Here is an 18276-nt window from a genome sequence, read left to right on the forward strand (position 1 = left end):
TAACCGTAACCGTTTAACTGTTTTATAGAGTAGTATGTTTTGATAGAAGACTAAAATCTAGGGAAATATCAAAACAAAGATCTCCATATCATAGTAGTTGATATCTTGTGTTTTTGTCGGGTTTTAAACCTTGTTTTTGCATAGTTTTCCTGCATAATCTTGTCATTCTAGGTTGTTTTCGGAGCATATGCATCTAGTGTGTTATCTCTCAGGTTCTTGGAGTAATCTCTTCACATTTAGAACATTTGGACTTGTTTTGGAGCAAAGAATCTAAGAAGAGTGAAGTTGAAGACGTGACAAGAAATCAGGAGGTATGAGCGGTCAGACCAATCGGCCAAACCATGGCCGTGTGACTTCACTCGGTCTCCATCATCGGCCAAGTGACAACCGATGGAACTGGAGACGCACAAGATCAGGGACCATCAGCGGCCACCCCCATTGGCCAGAAGCTGCCCGGCTGTCCTAACCGGTCATTTTCCATCGGCCAGAAGCTGCCCGGTTCGCTCGATCAGATGAAGAAACAGGGACCATCAGCGGCCACCCCCATCGGCCAGAAGGTGACCGTTTGACACCATCGGCCATGTCAATCGGTCTAACAGTCCCCGTAGCCTCCTAAGTCCACTCTTGTTTTAGATTTGATCCGGGTTTGACCTAGTTTGTTTTGGGTTGACCATGGTTCCCTTCTATTTTCTTATAAACACTCTAACCCTATTAAGAGGAGACTTATCTTTTGTTTTATCTTTTGTTTAGCAGCTTTTTAGGGTTCTTATACTTTCTTACTCTTGGTTTGTTGAAGGATTGAGTTCTTCTGAGTTTTTAATAGCAATTTCTTCTTTATTTTCTCTTAATCTATAATCTCTTATTATGATTTCACAAAGATCAAACCCTTTCCTTTGTGTGATCATGATGATGAGTTAGTAGATCTATAGAACTTTGGGCTAGGTAGATTAGGGAGATAGATGATTGAACTTTGATGTCTAAGGCTTTATTTATGTGTTTCATATCTTGTTTAGGGTTAATAATGCTAGATAGCCTTGATCAACCTTAAATCTAGACATTATGATTTCCATGCCCAGAAGGTGTTTGATGAAATTCCTGAACCAAACTATTCTAGAGCTTTTCATTCCTAGCCAATGGAAATTGATAATTAGGGTGCTTAGTGGTGAAACAACCCGACCCATTTTTTTAATTTAATAATAAATAATAAATAATAATAATATAATAAATAACTACAACTAGTGGTCCCATATCCACTAGCCACCTAACCACAATCACAACCAAACAGCGGAATAACAAATACCAATAACCAAACAACAATAATCATAGAACCAACAACCTAACAATGTTCTAATTACCCAACTCTAGCAACCTAGCAATGCCTGACAACATCCAATCGAGTCCCTAGAACATCCTCCTCTTCATTGCCTTGATTCCACGATCACACTTTGCCTTTACCTGCACCACAAACACAAATTGCAATGCATGAGTATTTAATAAACACTCAGTAAGGCAATCCTCTCATCTACTGGGCTATACACACAAGCAATAGAGACATCTCTAACCATCAACCAACAATCAACAAACAACAAATAACAAACCAGGACTCTGCATCGACCGACACCAACATGCATTGACCGACACCACATGGGGATGCATCGACCGACACCACATCGGGATGCATCGACCGACACAAGGGATGCATCGACCGACACTCGTACTGCATCGACCGACGCATGCTCGACATAACACAAAAATTCTAAGGTTTTACGTGCCGTCTTTGCACTTGCATCGACCGACGCACAAAGTGCATCAATCGATGCAACATGCCGAGCATCGTGTTTTCCCCAAAGCTTCTCGCCGGATCTATGTTCCTGCAACCACAAAACTCGATCCCAAGCCACAAGAAAGCTTCCTAACGTCCCAAATAACCATCTAACAAGCCTATCAATACATAAACAAGCAGATCAGAGAAGCTCTAGCTTAGATAAGCCATGGTCCTGTACTTACCTTTGCCACAGAAGAATCTGAACCTCAAACAAGCAATAGAACACTCCTAGCAAGCTCCTGCAACGTTCTAAGCCTCAGATCTCACCAGGAAACGTCACAAACCCACATAAATCACCAAGAACACCAAGAACACTCTTTCTCTCCCTTGTTTCTCTCAAAAACGGCCAAAGTCGACTAATGAGACAAAAGAATCGACTTAAGGGTTTTCCTCTTCCCTTTGTCCAAAACGCAGCGTTTCACTTAAGTCAAAACACAGAAAACCGAACCTGCATCGACCGATGCACCTTCTGCATCGACCGATGCAATCCCCAAACCGGGATTTCGGGTTGCGGGTGTTACAAGTGGTATTAAAACTTGTTTATAATGCATGCTTACCTTGTGATTGCCTTTGGAAATTGTTGATCATCACTAGATTAGCATAGGGTCTCTATCATGGAAATGGATTGATTTGCATAAGTGTTCTTATCCATAGGATTATTCTTGATTGTTGAATAGACATCTAGGATTGGTTAGCTATCTCCCAAGTCAATTACCTTGCCCAAGGTTCACTTGTTTAATTTTGACTTAAAACCTGTTTTTAGTTGTGTCCTGTTTCTTTGAGTTTGCATTGCTTTGAGTTGTCTAGTTTTCTCTCTTTTGAATCAGTTTATTAGTTAAGATTGTTACAAAAGAACCTATACCTGTTTAAGTTTAGATTAAGCATTTTTGTGCATTCTTAGTGAGTTGATTAATGCAAATTGTGGATTGATAATTTAATTGAAGTAAAAGTACTACATCAATTTGGCGTTGTTCCCCGTTTGCATTATATTTGACCATTACTATTTCAACTTTTCTTAAGCCTATTCATTTACTTTACATTGTTACTTGCTTGGTTTCCTTTGGTGTTTTGAATTCTCTTTTGCAGGGTATATGAACTTGAGAAGTCAAGGCCAAGCAAACTTGATCGAGCGTGTTGACGACATCTACCGTTTTGAGCGTGCAAATCACTGATTAGCCCGCCAAGCTATGGACAACAAGGTTGAGAATGTCTATGGAAATGACCAGCCCAATGTTGAACAAGCTCATATCCACCCTCCAAGACAACCAAGAGCCATTGGAACTTTTGGTCAACCAAACATTCATGGGAACCGCATGGGAATTAGAGCACCTTCTGTTGAGAACAATAACTATGAGATCAAGTCAAGTTTTATCAACATGGTGCAAAGCTCAAAGTTTCATGGTTTGCCTATGGAAGACCTTCTTGGCCACTTGGGTCAGTTTGATATGATGTGTGGGACAGTGAAAATCAATGATGTCTCTGAAGATGCATTCAAACTCCGCCTCTTTCCGTTTTCTCTTGGAGACAGAGCTAGGACTTGGGAGAAGAACCTACCAGTGGGATCAGCTACCTCTTGGGATCAATGTAAGAGAGCTTTCCTATCCAAGTTTTTCTCTACTACAAGAACAGCAAGACTAAGGAATGAAATATCAAGTTTTGTTCAAAAAGGAAATGAGAATTTCTGTGAAGCATGGGAAAGATTCAAGGGTTATACTATGCAATGTCCTCACCATGGTTTCTCTGAGGAGTCTCTTCTCAGCATATTATACAGAGGGGTGCTACCAAAGATAAGAATGTTGCTTGACACAGCAAGTAATGGTAATTTTCTTGGGAAAGATGTTGATGCTGGTATGACTTAGGTGGAGAATCTTGCTCAAAGTGATGGAAACTATGGGGAGGATTATGATAGAACTCCAAGGGATCATTCTGATATGAATGAGCAGCACCACAAGGAGATCAAAGCATTGAATGGTAAGATGGATAAGATGATTCTTGCAAATCAAAAGCCAGTTCACTTTGTCAATGAGTGTGAACATTATCAAAGTTATCAAGAAGGTATGGAAGCTTGTGCTGAGAGACAAGAAGAGGTCAATTATGTTGGTGGCTAGGGGTATAACAAGTTCAATCCCAATTACCGCAACCATCCAAACCTCTCTTACCGCAGTACTAATGTAGAGAACCCGCAAGATCAGACTTATCCACCACAAATGCCTCCCGGTTTTCCTTCCCAACCCAATTATCAGCCTACACCTGAAGGGAACTACCAAACCAAGCCTCAAACCTATTCTCAACCACAGCCCCAACTGAATTTACCACACTGATAGCAGGATTTTCACCCAGGATATCAATTCCCTATGCAGTTGTAGTACAAAGGGTTATCAATCCAAATGGTTGTTATGCTAGCATATAAGATGCGATCAGAAACAAGCAAGTCAAGCCAAGCAATAAATGGGTTTGATCTAACAATCCTAAAATAAATAAAAGAAAGCAAATAAATAAGAACCACACGACCTAAGCACTCGAGTACAGGATCGGGTGGGGTGATCGAGTAAAGAAGAAAAGCAAGTACAGCTCGAAGATATACTCGAAGCATGTGATCGTGTACCTGTTCGGGTAAGTGATCAAGTTATGAATAAAAATGTAAACAATCTAAATACGAAAGCTCCTGAGGATGGAGTAATCGACTCCTAAGTGTTCCTGGCCAATATGGATGCCCTACATGCCTCTCTAAAATCTTGATATTTTGTGTTTTTGTTGGGTTTTAAGCCTTGTTTTTGCATAGTTTTGTTGCATAATCTTGTCATTCTAGGTTGTTTTAGGAGCATATGCATCTAGTGTGTTATCTCTCAGGTTCTTGGAGTAATCTCTTCACATCTGGAGCATTTGGACTTATTTTGGAGCAAAGAAGCTACGAAGAGTGAAGTTGAAGACGTGACAAGAAATCAGGAGGTATGAGCGGTCGGACCAATCGGCCAAACCATGGTCTCCATCATCGGCGAAGTGACAACTGATGGAACTAGAGACGCACAAGATCAGGGAATATCAGCCGCCACCCCCACCAGCCAGAAGCTGCCCGGTTGTCCCAATCGGTCATTTGCTATCGGCCAGAAGCTGCCAGGTTCGCTCGATCAGATGAAGCATCAGGGACCATCAGCGGCCACCCCCAGATGTTTGCTCTCAAAAGCAACCTGTTGAGGTGAAGGAAGCTCACAAGAGGATCGGCTGGTTGAAGAAGATGAACAAGTTTTTGGCAAGGAAGGTAAAAGACCTCACTAGCTCAGTGAAGGTAATGGGAGGCCAGATCAAGGAGCTGCAAGACAAGGCAAGCTGTGCCTCAGCCCCCACTTCGTCATATGCACCCACATGGATGGGGAGAAGCGGACCGCTAGGAGGGATCCGAGGATTGACACCTCCAGAGCCCCACAAAGCATCTTTCTACGAGCTCCAAGCAGAGGAGGATGTCCGCAGACCAGATAGACCGCGGAGAAGCCACTCGGATGCCTACCCGACGCCTAACCTGATGGGGTACACGATGCCCTATCCGATGCCCCAGCCGAACACCCAATCGGGTGACCACTCAGGTACCTTCCCTATGCCTTACCAGATGTCGTATCAGATGCCCTACTCGATGCACCCTGCAAGCGTCTACATGGGTGATCATTCCGGACCTCTCCCACCATACCCATCGTATTACCCGATGCCCTACCCGATGATCTACGCGACTACTTACCCGCTCAACCCCTCGGATGCTGGTCCAAGCAGGTCGTCTGTGCGCATAACCGAGCTCTCTGATGAGCGAATCCCGGCACCTGCTGAAGCCGGTGACGACCCTGGCTACACGTTGGCGAGTATGGAGGCTGCGAAAACCTCCTTCTTCACCAACCCGTGAGATACCACATTCATCCAACCTTTGTAAATAACATTGCATTTAGTTTTATTTCATTTTATGTGATTCTTTGATTCTTTTTCAGACTTTTATTTACACAGGAACTGTGAAATTTAAGTTTGGGGGAGGGTCCTAGAATGTATATAACATTGTGTTTTATTTTCTTATTTCAAATTTTTGCATGCTAGTTTTCTTCATTTGAGTTTGCATCTATTTGCATAAAGAACCCTAAAAATTTGAAAAAAAAGAGAGTGTTCATGTAGTTGCATTTTCATATTAGGATTGAGTCTAGATTGCTTCATATAGGATTGTTGCATATGCATTTTAGGGGACAATGATTAAAACTACCTTGTTTAAAGCCAAACCTTAGGATTGAAGCTATAGCCCTTAATCACAGTTCATTGTTGCTAGATCAATCTTTGGAAAAAAGTGAAAATTTTTTGTTTAAAACCTTGTGTCTTTTGAAACCCTCCTCCACTTGCTTAAAAATTGAACCATCTCTATATTATTGGACTTAAACTGACCTTAAATTGTCTTGCTTATGGAATTTGAATACTTGCTCATGATAACTCTAATCTCGGGTTAACACTCCATTTGTTTAACCCGATTTGTTTTTCCCTACCCTTGAACCCAAACCTTTCTTTCAAACCTTGTTGTGAATTGTTGAGTGAAGCCTTTTCATTGTGCTATAGGTTGTGAAACTTTGAGAGTATTGAGAACGACAAAGAACTGGCTCTTGATTTAGCTAAGTTAGAATCATTTGAACTAGCTATTAGGATCGGTTTTGAAAGATAGGTGGTTAGCATTATTATTTGGGGTTGGGTTGAGGAATAAAAGAGAAATTAAAGAAGAAAGTCTCTAAGGTTCGGTTTAATTAGTTCCAAGTCTCTAAGTAAAAAAAAAGAAGAGAAAGAAAAAAGATCTTGCTATAGTCTCCTAAAAGAAAAAAAAATATAGGAATATTATTAGGTGTTTAGCAAAAAAAGAAAAACAAAAGAGAAAAAGAAAAAAAAGAACTAGATGTTTAAAGTATAGACCTTAGGGATTATAAAAAAAAAACAAAAAAAAAAACAAAAGAGAGTTTGATAAAAAAGAGTGAATGAGAAAAGGGTAGATTATCAAGAGTTAAGCTTTGTATGCCCTAATTGTTCTCAATCTTAGATAGTTTTCACAACTGTCTAGCATTCCTTCTTTTGAGAGGAAACCACCCAAAGATATTGTTTGAAACTACCCTACCAAAAAGTCTTACCCTTGAAACCGATTGAGCTTGATTCACCTTCCATTTGCAAGAATTCGCCAAACACCTTAATGAATGTAAAAGAGATGTTCTTTGGAATTGCAAGTCTTTACTAAAAGTTGGAGGTTGAACTAGATCGATGCATGGTAATAAACATAGAAAAATATTTGTAAGTATGTTGATTGATCTTAGCACCATTAAACTATTTTTAAGGACTATAGCTTGAATCCTTCGCTTAGCTCAAAAGGTTATGAGTCCCATTTTTTTCTTCTTCCTCCTACTTCCTTGCTAGAGGACTAGCAAGATTTAAGTTTGGAGGTTTGAAAACTCTCTAATTTACATGTTGTTTTTAGCATCCCTTTTTGTCCATGTTTTGCATTATTTTTACCCTAACCTTAGCATTTTTAGGTCATTTACTGTAAGAATCCACATTTAGGCCATTTAGGGTGTTGCATTCTTGCATTTCCATATTTTGGATGAAAACAGGTGTTTAAGAGCCAAAAATGGGGAGAAACAAGGTCAAATCCGAGCATGTACCTGAAGGAGCTATGGAGCAGGAAGAACAGTGAAACTGACTCTTTTTGTGGGTGGTGAATGAATGATGTATGGAATGATGACTTATGAATGAATGGATGTCAGGGTGTTTCAATTTCCCTTATGCAATTGTAGTATAAGAGGTGTCAATCCAATCTGAGTGTTTGTGAACAATCAAGATGTGCATATGAGTCTAAGTCAAGCCGGATGTAAAGGTTGTTTGTCACTAACAATCCTATAATGAAAATGCAAAGTGCAGAAAGCAAACTACAAGAACTAAGAACTAAATGCAAATGAAACAGAATGATTATAATAGCAAGAACGGAAATAGAAACTATGTTAATGAAGAACTAATGCAAGACAAGTAATGAACAGAAAGCTAAATGGATGCAACAGAAATAAAACAGGAATTAAACAGGACAATCACAAATCATAAACACAAGTTCTGGGGACGAACTCGAGCAAGCACTCGACCGAGTGTAGGTCGAGTACAGGGTCGAGCTAGACTAAACGTGAAAACAGAGCAACACAATAAAAACAGAGCAATGCAAAAACGAATCAAACAACAAGCAAGCAATGATATTTAGACTAAGATATTAATAAACAAAGAAGGCCTTGAGGAGGGATTCATGGGCTGAACTAATCATTGTGGTTATCTAACTTGGTCAACAAATCTCAAGCAAACTTTGAGCTAATCTCTAGACATACTATTCTAAGACATGTTTAATCCACTATCATGGCAAGAAACAATCAAACATATGCATTTCTAGACTTGTTCTCACAAAGTAAAGAATCTACACAAGCAGGCATTAAGCAATACATCTCAAACCAAACAAGACCTCTAATCTCTTAGCAAGCCTAATGGTAAGCTCTAGATCTAGCCTTATCTATGCTCCTTAAACATTGGTGTGATGCTAAGATGCTTGAAATCAAACCCTACCTTCTCAGATATAGGATCAGCATTAAGAACATCTAGCCTAGAAGAGATCTACAACAATCAAGCTTGACCAAATCAAATAAACCACAAGATCAATCCAGCCTAACCCATCCTCAAGGTCCTAAGCAAACTACTCACAAGAACACATGGTGAAATAAGTCAAAAACCCAGAAAATATTGAAACTTGCATTATTAGAAAGATGAAACAGAGATCTACAATATTAATGAAGAAATGAAACTCGAAATCTTAATATCTTGAAAGTTATGAAACCAACAAAATACAAGAATCTAGTCTTTCTTTCTTAAACAAGTACAAAATCTAAAAATAAAAGAAAGTGCAAAAGGAATAAATCTAAAAAAGGTAAAAACTAGGTTTTAGACTCTCTAAAAAGCTGGACTCTTTGGTGGCTGCAGGTACAAAGGCCTTATATAGGAGATGAGGTGGAAGCAGTCAACGGCTCGGTCGAGTGGCTGGTCGAGCTGGCTTCTCTCGTGCATTTTCCACTCGGTCGAGTCCTTCTCAGCACACGGTCGAGTGTGCGGTCGAGTTGGACTCTGGACCTTGATTCTTCAGCCTTAACTCTCTTGTTTTCTCCTCATGATTGCTTCACTTCTCCTCAGCATTGCTTCCATGCTCCTTAAGCTCCAAAATCACCTGTTTATGCATGAAAAGATGCAAATGCAATGCAACTATACTCTAATGCATGATTAGTCCTAAAGCTACACAATAATGGCCTAAATGGATAGCAAAAGATGCAAAAGTTGTGAATAAACTAAGGGAAAACAAGGTAAAATATATGAACATCAAACAGTCCGAACACCAACCCGATCGAAGAGGATCTAAGAACAGAAACAACAACCTGAGGACTGATGTTCATATATTTTACCTTGTTTTCTCTTAGTATATTCACATCTTTTGCATGATTTTCTATCTCATTTGTCCACTATTGTATAGTTTTAGAATTGTTATGCATTAGAGTAGATTTGCATTGCATTTGCATAATTTCTTGCATAAACAAGTGATTTTGGATCCTAAAGAGCATGGAAGGAATGTTGAAGAAGATTGAAGCTATCAAGTGAAGAAAACAAGGGAGTTAGAGCTGAAAAATCAAGGTCCGGAAGTCCACTCGACCGCCCACTCGACCAGACACTCGACCATGTGCGGAGAAGGACTCGACCGAATGGAAGAAGCAGAAGAAGAGGTCACTCGATCAGGTACTCGACCAAGCACCACGTGGAGTTGACCGAGCCGCCCTTCTATTTCGTCTTTTAGCCTTTTTAGGGCTTCCCTTCCTTTTTCTATATAAAGTCTTGTACCTGCAGCCACCAAAAAGAAGATAGACCACTTTAGAGAAAAAATTCTAGACCTAGTGTTTACCCTTTAGGGTATTTTCTACTTTTTTGCTTTTCTCTTATTTTTAGATTCATTAGCCACTTTTGCATTTTTTATAAGAAATCTTTGATACTTGTTGGTTCAATAACTTTCAAAGTATTAAGAATTTGAGTTTGATTTCTTCTTCAATATTGTAGATTTTCATCTCATCTTTCTAATAATGCAAGTTTCATTGATTTCTGGGTTTATGACTTTGTTCATCTTGTTTTGTAATTGTGAGTAGTGGTTTAGGATCTTAAGGATGGATTAGGATGGATAAGGGTTATGGTTGTTCAGATTGGTCAAGATTGATTGCTTAATATCTCTTCTGGGTTAGATACACTTTATGATATTCTTATACTGAGAGTGTAAGGGTAGATCTTAAGCTTCTTAGTATCACACCAATGTCTAAGTTGTTAGATAAGTCTAATACTAGAGATTATCATGAAGCATGCTAAGAGATTAGATGTTTACTATGATTTTTGACATTGATGATCTGGTTGTTTAATGCCTGCTTTGATATGTAATAGCTAGTGAGAACTAGGTCTAAGAAGTATCTTTGCTTGATTGTTATTGTCATTAGAATGGATTAACATGTATTAGAAGATCATTGTTTAGAGATAGCTCATTGTTGATTGAGGTTTGTTGACCAATTTAGATAACCATAGCTTGAGTCCATCCCAAGAATCCATTCTTAGGACCTTTCTTTGTTAATTGATTTCCCTGCTTAATTTTTGTTAATTGCTTGCTGTTTGATTTGCTTTTATTTGCTCTGTTTTCATAATCTGCTTTGTTTCTGTTCATACGTTTGTCAACTCGACCACCCACTCGATCGCACACCCAATCGAGTGCCTGCTCGAGCTCATCCCAGAGTTCTTGTTTATGTTCGGCATCATATCTGTTTCATTTCTGGTTTCATTTCTGTTGCATCATTTCATTTCTGTTTAATCATGTTCCTTTACTTGCCCTGCATTAGTATAATTCATGTTCCTGTTTAGTTTCATGCCTGCTTTGTTTTATTGTTTACTTTGCATTTAGAATCCTGTCTTAGTAGCTTTACATTTTGCATTTCATAATCATCATTAGGTTGTTAGTAAAAATAATTCATCATATTTGGCTTGACTTAAATGAGTATTCACATCCTTATTGCTTGCATCACACTCATTATGGTTTGACATCCTTTATGCTACAACTACATAAGGGTAATTGAAACACCTTGCATCCACATATTCATTCATCATCTCTATATTCACATTCATATCATCATCCATCACCACACAAAATAACATGTTTCAAGGATGTACCCGAAGAGCAACCCGAGCTCATCCTCGTGCACCCCATCGAGCAGACCCTCGGGCAGGACTAGGAAGCTAGGGTTAATGGGTTTCCATATATAAACCCCGCCTCTTCTTCCCCTCGCCCTAGCACGCTGCATACCCTCAGAACAGAGAGCGAGAGCTTCTGGGAGAGAAACTGCGAGACTCAAACACTTTCTCTACTTTGTTAGGATTTAATTTCATTTCTTTTTGCATTTTCGATTCTATACTCTTCTACTCTACTTCTATTTTTAATACAATGCAATTTTCCTTTATCTATGTTTTTATGTTTTCTGTAATGAGATCTGAGTAGTGAAGTAAGGTTTCTAGGGATGGGATAGACAATTTTGTGTTCTTGATCAGTTAGGATGTCTTAGCTTGGTTGTTTATGTTTTATAAATTCCCTTCTAGATTGGTGTTCTTAATGCTATCAACAAACCGAGAGGGTGAGATTAGATCTAGGGTGTTTTACCATCGAGAGGTGTAGATGAAATGCTTGAATCAATCAATGCTAGAGATTTACTCTAGTAGTCTAAGAGATTAGATGAGTAAGGGGTTTATTGACAATAATGAATTGGTTTGTATTGCATGCTTGGTCATGTTTCTCCAACGAGAGTTGGATAGGTGAGTGATTAAGGTTGATTGTTTCTATCACGAGAGTGTTTTAACAAGATTTTAGAGATTCATTGTCTAGGGAATATTTGCTTGAGGCATGTAGGGCATCCATATTGGTCAGGAACACTTAGGAGTCGATTACTCCATCCTTAGGAGCTTTCGTATTTAGATTGTTTACATTTTTATTCATAACTCGATCACTTACCCGAACAGGTACACGATCACCTGCTTCGAGTATACCTTCGAGCTGTTCTTGCTTTTCTTCTTTACTCGATCACCCCACCTGATCTTGTACTCGAATGCTTGCATCGAGTGCTTAGGTCGTGTGGTTATTATTTATTTGCTTTCTTTTATTTATTTTAGGATTGTTAGATCCAACCCATTTATTGCTTGGCTTGACTTGCTTGTTTCTGATCGCATCTTATCTGCTAGCATAACAACCATTTGGATTGATAACCCTTGGTACTACAACTGCATAGGGAATTGATACCCTGGGTGAAAATCCTGCTATCAGTCTCCCAGAGAGAATGGAAACAACCTGCGCTTGAAGCCATCCTCACTAACACCATTGATCTTTGTTAGACCACAAAGTCTGTCAAACTCATCAAGATGATCTAAGGGGTCTGTCATAGGTAGACCATGAAACTTGTTAGCTTGAATCATGGTAATGAGACCACTCTTGATCTCAAAGTTGTTGTTGGCCACAGCTGGTGGAACTATCCCTGCTCTCTAATTGTGAGTGTTAGGAGCATCTCCAGCTCCTATGTTCCTTTGTCTTTGATTCTGAATGATTGGATGATACATGAGTAACTGCTCTTGTTGTTCTTGAAGTATTCTTGTCTTTTGTTGCCTCAGATCCTTTGGCAAACGGTTGATACGATCAATATACTTCTGGAGGTTGTGGTTTCCCTTGGATCTAGTTTGAATTAACCGACTCAATCAGATGCTCGATTGGACACACGGTTGAGTGCAAGAACGAGCAGGTGGTCGAGTAGTGAAACAAGAACTTTTTCAAGTTTACTTATGCAATGAATGGATGATGCAATCAAACCAACAGACATAAGTATGGATGATCAGAATGTGTGCAGGGTGTTTCAATACCCTTATGTAGTTGTAGCAAAAAGGATGTCAATCCATAAAGTGTGTGTTGCATGCAATCAAGATGTAAACAGAGACTCAAGTCAAGCCAAATATGATGATGATTTATTTCTAACAATCCTAAGACAATAATGTAAAATGCAGAATATACTAAACAAGCATTAAGTACCAGACCATTACTTGTCAAAAATCACCTTATACAACCAATCTCTTGGGATAAGCATGATAATCTCCAGTATTAGCTTTATCTAACAACCTAAACATTGGTATGATGCAAAGAAGCTTAAGATCTGTTCTTACCTTCTCAGATATAAGAACAACTTAGAGCATATCTAACCCAGAAGAGATATGTAAACAATCAAGCTTAACCAATCTAAACAACCACAGCCCTAAACCAGCCTAATCCATCTCCAGAATCCTAACTCACTTCTCAGATGAACAAAACATGATGATGATGAACATAAACCCAGAAAATGATAAAACTAACATGATAGGATAGATGAGATGATGAACAACAACTTAATATAAAGAAGCAAACTCAGATTCTCAATACCCAGAAAGTTATGAGACTTACAAGATATTAAAATCTGAGAAAAAACAGTAAATAAAAGTGGCAAATGATATTAAAAAGCTAAAAACCCTTAAGGGGTAAGAACTAAGGTTTTTTTGGTGGCTACAGGTACTTTTTTGCCTAAAGAGGTATATATATAGTGAGGGAATGAAGCCCTGATTTGGCTAGCTAACAAAATAGAAAGTCGGCTCGATGTAATCGACCACAAGCGGTCGAGTGGCCTTCGTCGAGTGGTCCATCCTTCTGCTCCCCACCGGTTAAGTCCCTGAGTAGCACATGGTCGAGTGCTTCAGTAGCACATGGTCTATTGCACGAGTAGTGGTGGTCGAATGCTTCATGCTTTGTTGGTCTTCTCCTTGATTCAACTCCTATTTGCTTCAATGGTTGCACTCCTCTCATCACAAATGCTATTTCCATGCTTCTTGAGTCCAATTCACCTGTTTAAACAAGAAACAATGCAAATGCTATGCAAACCCTACTCTAATGCACAAACAGACCTTAAACTATATGAAAGTAACAAAACAAGCTAATAAAACATGTAAAAGATGTGAATAAACTATGGTTAAACAAGGTAAAATATATACATATCAACTCCCGCAAACTTAGTCTTTGCTTGCCCTCAAGCAAATAAGACATAAGCAGGTGGAAAGGTTTGAAAGTGGGATCTGATAACCTTAAACATGTTAATAGACTAGCTAGAATCAATGTCCAAGTTACTAGTACTAAGATGCAAGGGGAATGAGCTATACTTAAAGATTTTAGACAAGCCTTTCACAACCTTAACTGATTCAAGCCTTAGACTTTCACATGCATTCAAATTAGTCATTTCCTTTAACATTCATTAAACAAGAACATGAATTAGATTATGCAATGTTTAAACTCATTCGACTTGGTAATAAGGGTTAGAGACAAAAATGGTCTCTCTTTTGAGTGGGGCTTATCAATATCTAGGTTTCTCTCACAAAAAGTGGATTGAACTTTAGAAGAAGGCTAAAGGTAAGATCACTTAGACACATACAAGAACAGAACCTTGTCTACCCAAAGGCACCCAAAGTGTTTGTTCCTAACATTCTAACCCCATAATGCCCTAGTTCTACCCTTTAACTTCATCTTTTCTCTTTTGCCCTTTTTCTCTTTTGTTTTTGAGTCCTAGGAGAGGTTTCTTACTGATTTCTCTAGTGGAATGGAGATTTCTTTCTTAAATGCTAAGGCTCTTTCTCTTACTTGTTTCCCAAGTCATAAAGCTTTTTACTAGACTTTTCTTTTTTTTCTTTCTTTTCTTTGACCAGAACCTTATTTGAAACTTTTACTACACCCCATCCTTTCACTTAGAGCTTGAATTTACTTTAAAACACTTCCCTCCTAAGGACTTTACCCTTTTCTTTTTCTTTTTCCCTCTTTTCTTTTATTTTTCAAACACAACAAGTCCCAAACCCAGAATTTAAAACCTAGTCCTATCTAGTTTGAAAAATGCAAAGTAGAACTACACAAGGCTTTATTCTTGTCAGTTCAAACCTAACACTTTCTACCAAGCTCAATCCCAAAACAGGCCTCACACACTCAAGAATAAACATGGCTTGAAAGAAAGGTTGGTTAAGGGTAGGAGAGACTTATTCAATGATGAAATCAGCTACTTGGATCAACAAGAGTGGTAAAAAAGGGAAAGATGATCCAGATACGTATAAAGTATCCATGAGTTTAAAACAATGCACAAACTGATAATTAAAAGTCAATATTAGGTTCTTATAAGTAGGAAATTACTTCAAATCACAACATGCTTCAATTTAGGCCAGAATGCAATATAGGAATTCTATACTTGGTTCAATCTTATGTTTCTAACCACTCAACTAGCATCAAAGTACTATTAACTTGGGCATTTATCCTAGTTTAGTGAATTTAAACAAGTTAACAAGGCTAAACTCATCATGATCCCTAATGCAGATTATGAGACAATCCTATATGAAACATGCTAACAAAATCCTAATATGCAATGCAAACTACATGAACACTCTGTTTTTTTTTTTTTTAAGATTTTTGTTAAAATTTTCAAATTTTTAGGGTTTTTCTGTGCCTTAGATGAAATGCAAGTACTAACATGATTATGCTAAAATTTTGAAATAAGAAAACAGAAAACAATGTCAAATGCTATCTTAAACTCTCCCCCAAACTTAAATTACATAGTCCCTTGTGTGATAAAAGTTTGAAAGAGGATTTAAGAACTTAAACAAACAAAACATGCAACTAAATGGTATAAACAATGGATAAGGTGATGATGGTACCCCATTGGTTGTGGAAGAAGTCATCAACAGCCTCACTCATGCTGTCATATGTGTAGTTTGAGCCTGAGGCTTGAATCTGGCTTGTTGATGGAGAAGGGGGGAACTCGACTATAGCTCCGGACATGCACTCTGTCGAGTGCCTGCTCAAGTTGCCAGGTCGAGTGGATTGTGGTGGGTTGAATGGTTATCCTTGCTGTCCATAGAAGGCTTGGTGCATGAAAGCAGAGTCCATGAAGTAATGAGGTGGATAACCTTGATGAGCTGGGAAACCATACTGAGGTCTGGGGAAGTGCTCGGCCGAGTGCATTGGAGGCGCTCGGTCGAGTGTCGGTTCGAGTGCATTGGTCGAGTGCCTTGGAACTTGCTGTTCTGCGCGAATTGGACCTATTCTCCTCTGTAATGGCTCAAATGACGAAGCTCTTGAAGGTTCAAAGGGGTTTTCAGCCCTAGACAATACCCTAGTTGAGCTACTCCTCCTCAAATGCTCAGTTGGTGCTGGGGATAAGTTTCCACTCTTAAGCTCAGGAATCTCTTTTTTCATTCCCTTGATATACTTGGACATCTTCACCACCTTCTTCTTCAGCTTTTCAACAGTCTTCCCATGCCACTTGTTCCACTTTTGGAGTAGTGTCACCCTCTTGCTGGTCTCTCTCACTCCTCTGCTATCTCTTGGATTTTGCTCATAGTCATCAAAGTAGATCCGCCCTTCTCCTTCAGCCATGTTAACATCACCATTTTGTTCTTCAGCATAAGGGGTTGTTCCATCAAACAATAGCTCAGCTGCTGGCCAGAAATCAATGTTGAGCCCTTCACTTATTGTTGTTGCTTCTGGGTTTGATAGAACAGACTGAGACTTCCCCACTGTTGGGTGATCAAAGTTGAACAAGTATCTCCCATGATGCTTCTCCTTGGCTAGAATGAGAGTAGAGGTGAGGTATAGAATGTCAATCCACCTTGGCTTGGTCTTCTCACCTTGAAGTGGTATCCCAGCAGCTACAAGGATTGGAGTGATGATTCCTCCAATACATAGAACTCCAGTTGAGCCCCTCTTATGCAGCTTGCTCACCCAGCTTCTATAGTAGGTCAATTGGTTAATCAGGAACATGGCAAGGTTTGTTGGCACACTACTCCCATGAATGATGGTCTCATCTCTTGATGTTGTGATGATGTTATATAGTGCTATATCTATCATCTTGAGCTCTCCTTCATTTAAATTACCAGTCTCCTTCCTAGGAAAAAGAGTGTTTGCTAAAGCCTTGTAGAGGTACCTTAGCATTGGACTTCTGATCTTGGAACTCTTGGTGCTGGAGGAGGAATATGGCTTATTTTCTCCAATATTTTGCCATACAGATTGAAGTTCTTCTTTTTGGATGACAATGTTGTGATCAGTCCCCATATCAAACCCAAAAAGCTCAGCAATCTCCATCATAGAGAGCTCATAAGTCCTGCCTTTGATGGAGAACGTGATGTATCCTGGCCCTTCCTCTTGATCCATTTGGTCTTCATAGCTATACATTTGGAGAGTGGATAGGAACTCACAGCTCATCTCTTTGTAACCCTCCATGTGCATCCCCATGGACTTGGTTATGTTGCACTTATTAAAAGGAAACTCCACATCCTCAGCTATACCAAGCTCCTCCATGGTCTCGTTGTGTGGATACCTGGTCCCTTGGAACTTTATGCTCATGAAGGCTTCATAGAGCTGTGCTGGTGACAAAACACCAGAATCTGCTTCATCTCCACTATCACTCTCTTGTTCTTGAACATCAGCTACTAGTTCAGGATCAACCTCCATCTCCTCATCACTTTCAGTTTCCTCTGAATCAACTTCAACAGGCTGTTTTCTCTTCTCCGCATGAGCATTCGACCCCCTGCTCAAACCGGCACTCGAACATTTGCCACCTCGAGTGAGTGGTCGAGTGCGCTCACTAATCTCTCTTCTTGAGCCCAACAGTGAATCACGACGATCCATGAAGTCTTCAGAAGCTTTCTTGGCCTCAGCTCGGCGGATTGCAGCTTGTTCTGGTGTTTCCTTAGCTTGTGAAGACATTGTGATGGTAAACTTGAAAGGAATAGACTCAAAACTTAAGATTAGTAGGTTAGTACCCAGAAAACAAAGAAACTTAAGCTTTGAGCAAAGCAATGAAAGCAAAGAGAGATTTTAAGCTAGAATATGGGTGTTTATGCAAATGAGAGAGTGTGAGGATTGTAGAATTGATTTAGGTGCTTATAAAGAAGTAGAAGGGAGAAAAAGACAAGGGTGGAGCGTGTGTACCATCCAAAATTTGAAATTGGAATCTTTGACTAACTTTGGCACATGCTCGACCCCACCACTCGACCCCACTTGGTCGAGTGCTTGACCAAATTCGAAATTCAAACTTCTTCTCCCACCAAATCGATCGAGCAAGCAAAGGGAGTGAATCGAGTGGGCATGGGCTTGAACGGCACTTGATCGTGTGCTTCTCGTGGGCTTAGTCGAGTGGCATTTAAAAGCCTTCTCCACAAGTCCAAACCCTCTTAAGTCCACTTGTAAACCCATGTAAAAGCCTGCCCAACACAAAGATAAAAGAAAAACATCAAAAACACAAGGAAATTAAACTTATTTA

At 39.4% G+C, this 18276-nt stretch overlaps 1 non-coding gene across 1 annotated transcript; it reads right to left on the bottom strand.

The window, feature by feature from the left end:
* Positions 1-3456: 3456 nt before the first annotated feature.
* LOC147945636 (small nucleolar RNA R71) lies at positions 3457-3563 on the bottom strand. Its single transcript, XR_015598005.1, has one exon. It is a non-coding gene; the product is annotated as a small nucleolar RNA R71 (small nucleolar RNA).
* Between the last annotated feature and the right edge of the window lie 14713 nt (positions 3564-18276).

The sequence above is a fragment of the Camelina sativa genome, chromosome 4 (genome assembly GCF_030686135.1).
Source record: "Camelina sativa cultivar CO46 ecotype springtype chromosome 4, ASM3068613v1".
Classification (NCBI taxonomy): domain Eukaryota; kingdom Viridiplantae; phylum Streptophyta; class Magnoliopsida; order Brassicales; family Brassicaceae; genus Camelina; species Camelina sativa.